We start from the raw sequence: 8,123 nt of genomic DNA, 5'->3' as shown, positions 1-8,123 counted from the left end.
TTTCACCTGTATTAGCAGTTGGTGTTTCTATCCAGCTTCCTTCAGATGAATAATATGTGGAGGGGGGTAAATTTCTAAAAATGGAGCATGCAACATATGGTGCAGCTCTGCATAAAAACCAATTAGCTTCCAGGATGTTTTGTATAAGCTTACTTGAACAATCTGAAGTTAGACGCTGATTGGCTACCATGCACAGCTGCACAATATTTTGCACTCTCAGAATAGTGCCCCATTGCTGGTATCAGTGGGAGGAAGAGTGCCCCATCATATGGTTGCAAGCGAAAGGAATAGTGCCCCATCATTAGTATACGTGAGAGGAAGAGTGTCCCATTCTTGGTGTAAGTGGGTAAAAGACTGCCCTGTCATAAGTGAAAGTGAGTGGAAGAGTGTCTCATCATAAGCGTAAGTGGGAGGTACAGTGCCCCATCACTGGTGTAAGTGGGAGGAATAATTTCCTATCATTGGTGGAAGGATTAGTGCCCCATCATTGGCAACAGTAGGAAGGATTAGTGCCCCATCATTGGTGTAAGTGGGAGGAATAGTACCCCACCATTGATTTGTTTCATTCGAAATTTGGATGAAATTTTAGTTTCTGATGCATCCGAATTTCCAAATCACAATAGTAATGAATTTCAATTAATCTGAAAAAAATGTATCTATCTGAATTTGAAAAGTAATTAAAAAATGAATTTGAAATGGGAACATATTGCAAAAAAAACAGTAAGGTATAAAATAAGATGATGGCTCCTTCTTTGGCTGCTTTATACAACATAATAGAAAATAATGGAATAAAACAGAATAGAAAGTAAAAGAACAGAAAATAAAAGAATATATTAAAAAATAGGAATAGAATAAAAAGGGAATAAAATAGAACAGAATAGAATTTAAATAGACTAGAATAGAATAAAACAGAATAGAATAGAAAATAAGGGATTAGAATAGAATAAAGACAGAATATAAAATAAAAGAACAGAATAGAATAGAAAATAATATATTATAAAAGAATAGAATAAATTATTTTCTATTTCTATTCTCTTATTTTTTTATTATATTCTGTTCTTTTATATTATATTTTTTTTTAAAACAGCCTAAATAGCAATCATCATCTTATTTCACTTTTATACCTTACTGTATTTGCAATATGTTTCCAGTTCAAATTCAAATTAGAATTAGAATTTCAAATTTTATGAAATTCAGGCAGTTTATCACCCAAGGTAGCCATTTTTTTCATATGCCATACAAAGGTTAATGCAAAAATTTAAGGGGTTGTAAAAGACAGTTTTTTTCATTGCATTAAAATAAAAAGCCTTGTGTGCAGCAGCCCCCCAATACTTACCTGGGCCCTCTCTAGATCCAGCAATGTTGCAGGAGTGTCTCGGCTGCCCGAGACTCCCCTCCTTATTGTCTGAGATAGCAGTGCGGCGCCATTGGCACTGCTACTGTCAATCAAAGTCAGTCAACCAATAAGGAGATAAAGAGGGTGGGGCTGGGCTGCGGCTTCATGTCTGAATGGACACAGGGAGCTGTGGCTCGGCTCTGGTGCCCCCTTAGCAAGCTTCTTGCTGTGGGGTCACTCAACAAGAGGGAGGGGCCAGATGTACCAAAAAAAAGACCAGAGTAGAGGAGGATCGGGGCTGCTCTGTGTAAAACCACTGCACAGGGCAGGGAAGTATAACATGTTTGTTATTTCTAACAAAAAAAAAACAAGACTTTAGTATCACTTTAAGTTAACTGTCTTCATTTTCTCCTGATACATGTTGTCCTGGTGCAGTTGTTTGCACCAGGCAATTTACACTGTTGGCAAGAGTTGAGAGTTGGTTTAAAAAGGGGGTTGCTGAGTGGAAAGGGACATGCAGAAAAGATCCATATTTACGAGACGTCTGGTGGCATTTAATCCAAGTTTTTAGTCTGCACTTCGTACAGTGTGTCCAGCAGACAATATGTGGGTGCTCCAGATGAATGGTTACGTTAAATATCTAGTAGTAAAGACCACTAGCATTTTATAAAGTTTCCATGACAGTTTATTGTGGCAAAGGAAATGCCAATGCCTCCAGGGTCTCAAGGGAATATAGTGACTGTTATTTTCAGGAACAGTCTTTTGGGAACAATTCATATTTGCCCCTGTCATATGATTTGTAGCTTTTTTTCCTAAGCATCTGCAGACTTCATATTTGATGGTTTATAAATACCTGAATTGCTTTCCAATATAGGTCAACCAGGTATTCACCCAGCCCTTTATAAATATGCTATGTAGGGGGCAATTCAAACCCACTGAGGCAATCTGACCACGGATCACCTGACATGAAGTGAAATTCGATTGTTTGCTAGGGGCGCTTCTTAACATTGTGTTAATCACATAACTGTATAACTTGGTTTATTTTCCTTTGTCACCAAGAATCTTACCATTTACCATCATAGATTGCTGGACATTATTATATAGAATCTATTTTTCCTGTCTTTTATAGTCAATATCTGGGGTATTGAATTAAAATTCATGGAGGTCCAGTCATTCAAATTTTCACCCAGCTGAGGTCTGATTCTTACGTTTATGCTAGATCTCAGTCCCACCCCTTTATATTAGTTTCCCCTTTTACGTCAGCCCTCCTCACATCACAGCCCCCTTTTCACATTGCATAACCCCATTATTACATCACAGCACACTCTTTACAATACAGCCTCTTCTTTATATCCAAATCCCCCGATTTTACATCACAGCACCTTCTTTACTTAAATGCCCTTTGCCCCCCTTCACATCACAGATCTCCACCCTTTACATAAGTGTCCTCAGCCCCCCTTCCTTGCATACCAGTCCTCTTCATAGCCATCCTTATTTGAATTATAGTCCACTTCACAGCCACCCCTCCCCCCTCATATCCCAGTGCTTTTCAAAGCCCCTTTTCTTTTCACCCCAGTCTAGTTTACAGCCCTGCCTTACTTTCATCCCAGTCCCCTTCACAGCCCCCCTCCCCTTGTATCCCAGTCCCCTTCACAGCCTCCCTCCTTGTAACCCAGTCCCCTTCACAGCCCCCCTCCTTGTATCCCAGCCCCCCTTCTTTGCACTCCAGTCCACTTTACAGCCCCCCTTACTTTCATCTCAGTCCTCTTCACAGCCCCCCTACTTTATTTGCACCCCAGTCCATTTTACAGCCCCCCCTTCCTTCCTCTGTTATTGGATTGGAATACACAGGCCAGCCTTCGCCCCCCCCCCCATGTGCATCATGTAGATTAAAGTGGAGGTCCACACAAAAAGTGAACCTCTACTTTTCGTAAACCCTCCCCCCTTCCGGTGTCACGTTTGGCACCTTTCAGGGGGATGCAGATACCACACTGGTCCCAGAAGACAGTGGGGACCAGTGAGGAAACGCAGCGCGACTAGGGAACCGGGACGTGAAGCCGCAACGTTTCACTTCCTGATTCCCTCACCGAGGACGGCGGCGGAGGCAGCTGAGAGCCGTGCGATTGCCCGGCTTTGGCTGCCGACATTGCGAGCACCCTGGACAGGTAAGCGTCCATTTATTAAAAGTCAGCAGCTGCTGTATTAGTAGCTGCTGGTTTTCTAATATTTTTTTTTTAGGTGGACCTTTGCTTTAAAGCCTGCTTAGTCAAAAGTAAAAAAAAAAATCAGCACAAGGGACATTACTTAAGGTCAACATGATGCTTCCCTTGTGCTGCTACGAGTAGATTTTGTTTAAATCTTTGTCCTATGCTTTCCCGATGGGGAATAATAGAGCCAAAGGGACCGGTATATGCATTAGGTGTTTTTTAGCGCTTTTCTTTTTTTTTATCACATAGGGGACAAAAAGTCCACTATGCATTTTTCTTTTGTTTAGACAGGTTATTTTTGAGACATCAGGGGTCTTTTGGACCCCTAATGACTCACTTGCCTTCCATTAAAGCTAATAGAGTGCACATTTTGTTCTATTAGTTTCTTCATTAGCTACAGTGACAGAGGAAAGGGACAGCCAAACCTAGAGGTGATGTAATACATGTTGCTGACACTGGCATATGTAATTATGTGCGATGGCACCAATTCTGACTGTATGGCTTGGGCGGCCCAATTTTGGTGGCATCGCATTACATGGGGTGATAGGGAGCCATAAATAAAAGGGGTATGGGAGGTGTGGTCCCACAAGACAGAAGGGCACTCAATGTTGTTTTTGGACCACAGGACTTTTTCCTCTTCTCCTAGGAACATCTTTTGAGCAGATATGCACTCTATGTTTTGTAGGGGATATGTTTAGGGGTGATAGACTTTTCAACAGATCCAATAGCCATTTATTTTTTGTGTATGACCCTCATGTAAAAATCTTTTTTGAATATATGTACTTTTAGGAGAGTTTTTGTTAATATTATTAGAAAGTTTTTTGCTTACAAATACAATAGTTAGAGCCGTTTCACACAGGGGCGACCTGGGATCAGACTTGAAGTCTCCCCAAGTCGCGCGGTTGAAAAAATCAATGGAAGTGAATGAGAGCCGTCTTAATGTACACTACTGAAGTCTCTCCGACTTCAGAAAAGGTTCCTGTACTACTTCAATCCGACTTGTAGGCAACTTGTACCCATTGATTTCAATAGAAGTCGCCTCATAAGTCTGATCACTGTCTTAACTGAAGCAACTTTTCAGGAAGAGAACATACATTTCTCAGGCAAACCCCTCCCTCCCACAGAGCTGATTGTTGTTTGATTGGCCACTGGAAAGCCTCCTGTCCTGGAGGCGACTTGAAGTTGCCTGATGATTCATACTCAAGGCGTGTCCAAGTTGCCTCCCAAAGTCGTGCTGGAAGTCGTGTTGCCCATGTGTGAACCGACATTATGTTATTATTGTGAAACTCTGGTTAAAGATAGTATAAGCGCCCCTTTACCTTCTCAAACCACCACTGCGCACAGGAAAAATAAATGCATATATATATATATATATATATATATACAGTACAGACCAAAAGTTTGGACACACCTTCTCATTCAAAGAGTTTTCTTTATTTTCATGACTATGAAAATTGTAGATTCACACTGAAGGCATCAAAACTATGAATTAACACATGTGGAATTATACAAACAACTGAAAATATATTTCATATTCTAGGTTCTTCAAAGTAGCCACCTTTTGCTTTGATTACTGCTTGGCACACTCTTGGCATTCTCTTGATGAGCTTTAAGAGGTAGTCACCTGGCGCAGCACCCCATCACTCTCCTTCTTGGTCAAATAGCCCTTACACAGCCTGGAGGTGTGTTTGGGGTCATTGTCCTGTTGAAAAATAAATGATGGTCCAACTAAACGCAAACCGGATGGAATAGCATGCCGCTGCAAGATGCTGTGGTAGCCATGCTGGTTCAGTATGCCTTCAATTTTGATTAAATCCCCAACTGTGTCACCAGCAAAGCACCCCCACACCATCACACCTCCTCCTCCATGCTTCACGGTGGGAACCAGGCATGTAGAGTCCATCCATTCACCTTTTCTGTGTCGCACAAAGACACAGGGGTTGGAACCAAAGATCTCAAGTTTGGACTCATCAGACTCACTGGTCTAATGTCCATTCCTTGTGTTCTTTAGCCCAAACAAGTCTCTTCTGCTTGTTGCCTTTCTTTAGCAGTGGTTTCCTAGCAGATATTCTACCATGAAGGCCTGATTCACACAGTCTCCTCTTACCAGTTCTAGAGATGTGTCTGCTGCAAAAGGTGGCTACTTTGAAGAACCTAGAATATGAAACACTTTTTTGTTATGTATAATTTCCACATGTGTTAATTCATAGTTTTGATGCCTTCAGTGTGAATCTACAATTTTCATAGTCATGAAAATAAAGAAAACTCTTTGAATGAGAAGGTGTGTCCAAACTTTTGGTCTATACTGTGTATGTATATATATATATATATATATACACACACACTCAAAATATATATATGCCTAAAGCTGCTACTTAAAAGGTATGATATATATGCAAAAATGAAAAATTTGTAGCGCTGTGTTCATAAATCCCATTGAAGTAATCAGTTTGATGAAACATGTCTGGGCTGAGCTACACGGCAATCAACTGTGGTGTTTAGAGTTTGAATTTACCGATCACCGTGTGAAATCGTTCTAGGAGCAGAGCGACAAGCAAGTGAGGGTGAGATCAGTAGGTTCAGCTCTGGGTTTGCCGTGACCGCTATATATCGCATGCACCGCTGCTAGTCTCTTGCTTCTGAAAAAGGATTTTGTTTGAAGTGCCTTGTTTTTCTTGGAAGGATGTGAATGCAATATTTGGAGATTTTATGTGTGCCGTTTTAATAAATGGTTTTACAGTACTTCACAATTGCAAGCACTCATTTATTCTTACATGTGGAGAACACTGGGTTACTGAACACTGTTGGAATTGCCTAGGAGACCTTGGGAGGTTTTCACTAAGCTTTAATGCCAAGCATGAGAATGCAAGGCACATTCTTGTGTAAATCATTAAGGGGGCGGAGTCACAGAAACACAAGTGGTGTGGTGGAAGCATTATATCAAGTTGTTTTGAGAAGATTGCATGTTTGTTTAAGTTTGAAACACTTGGAAAAACACTACAATTTATGGACTTGATTTTTTTTTTTATTCTTTCCACACTTTAGGTGTGGGTTTTGGATGACCACTTATGAACACTTGTTTAGGAGATAATATATAATTTGCAGTATATATTTTCTACATTTTCTTTTCATTTTCATGTTTAATAATTTGTTGACACTTTTTCATGTGGTGATTTAGTTTATTTTATTTACATGTTTACATGATTTATGAACACAGCGCTACAAATTTTTAATTTAGATTTTTGCATAGTTATGTTATTATGCCTGATCTTTAACCTATTTTTATGTCGCATATATTTTTAGGATATTCCCCAAGGTATTAGGTTCTTTAATATAGGAGATACTGTTATTATGACTATATTTGGGATATATTAGTACATTTTTTTTTATAGAGCACACAATTAGTATCTTTAAAGTTTTTACTACTACTGATTTAGTTCTGTGGTCCTCTAGCCATCACAACTTTGCACTCTCTCTGCCGCTCTGTTTGGGGTGGGTCTCTGGTCCCCCCCCCCCAGATCCCGGGTGTTATCCTTTTAACCCAACCTGGTTGAAATAGTATTTGATTTGAAAAATTGCAAACTGCCTTTTGCTACAAATATTAATTTTGGTCTCATCTGACCAGAGCACTTTCTTCCACATGTTTGCTGTGTCCCCCTCATGGCTTCCCACAAACTGCAAACGGCAGGACTTCTTATGGCTTTCTTTCAACAATGGCTTTCTTCTTGCCACTCTTCCATAAAGGTCAGATTTGTGGAGTGCACGACTAATAGTTGTCCTGTGGATAGATTCTCCCACCTGAGCTGTGGATCTCTGCAGCTCCTCCATAGTTACCATGGGCCTCTTGGCTGCTTCACTGATTAATGCTTTCTTTGCCTGGCTTGTCAGTTTAAGTGGATGGCCATGTCTTGGTAGGTTTGCAATTGTGCCATACTCTTTCCATTTTCGGATGATGTATTGAACTGTGCCTTGTGAAATGTTCAAAGCTTGGGATATTTTTTTATAACCCAACCCTGCTTTAAACTTCTCCACAACTTTATCTCTGATCTGTTAGGTGTGTTCCTTGGCCTTTGTGATGTTGTTTGTTCATGAAGGTTCTCTAACAAACCTCTGAAGGCTTTACAGAACAGCTGTATTTATACTGAGATTAAATACACACAGGTGGACTCTATTTACTAATTAGGTGACTTCTGAAGGCAATTGGTTCCACCAGATTTTAGTTAGGAGTATCAGAGTAAAGGGGGCTGAATTTGTAAAGAAAAATTGAAAACCATTTATCATTTTTCTTCCACTTCACAGTTATGTGCCACTTTGTGTTGGTCTATCACAATGGTCTCCAAACTGTGGCCCTTTGCTTGCCTCTATCCCACCCTTGGGACACTATTCCTTCCACAACTGACACTAATGATGGGGCACTGTTCCTCCCACTGACACCAAGGGTGGAGTGTTTTTCCTCCCACTGATATCAACAATAGGGCACTATTCCTTCCACAAATACCAATGATGTCGCATTGTTTACTTCCACTGACGCTGGGGTCATTTTCTCCTCCCATTGGCCACAGTCCGGGCCCCATAAAGTC

The sequence above is a fragment of the Rana temporaria genome, chromosome 9 (genome assembly GCF_905171775.1).
Source record: "Rana temporaria chromosome 9, aRanTem1.1, whole genome shotgun sequence".
NCBI classification, from domain to species: Eukaryota; Metazoa; Chordata; class Amphibia; order Anura; family Ranidae; genus Rana; species Rana temporaria.
Note: the sequence above shows the minus strand (reverse complement) of the source record.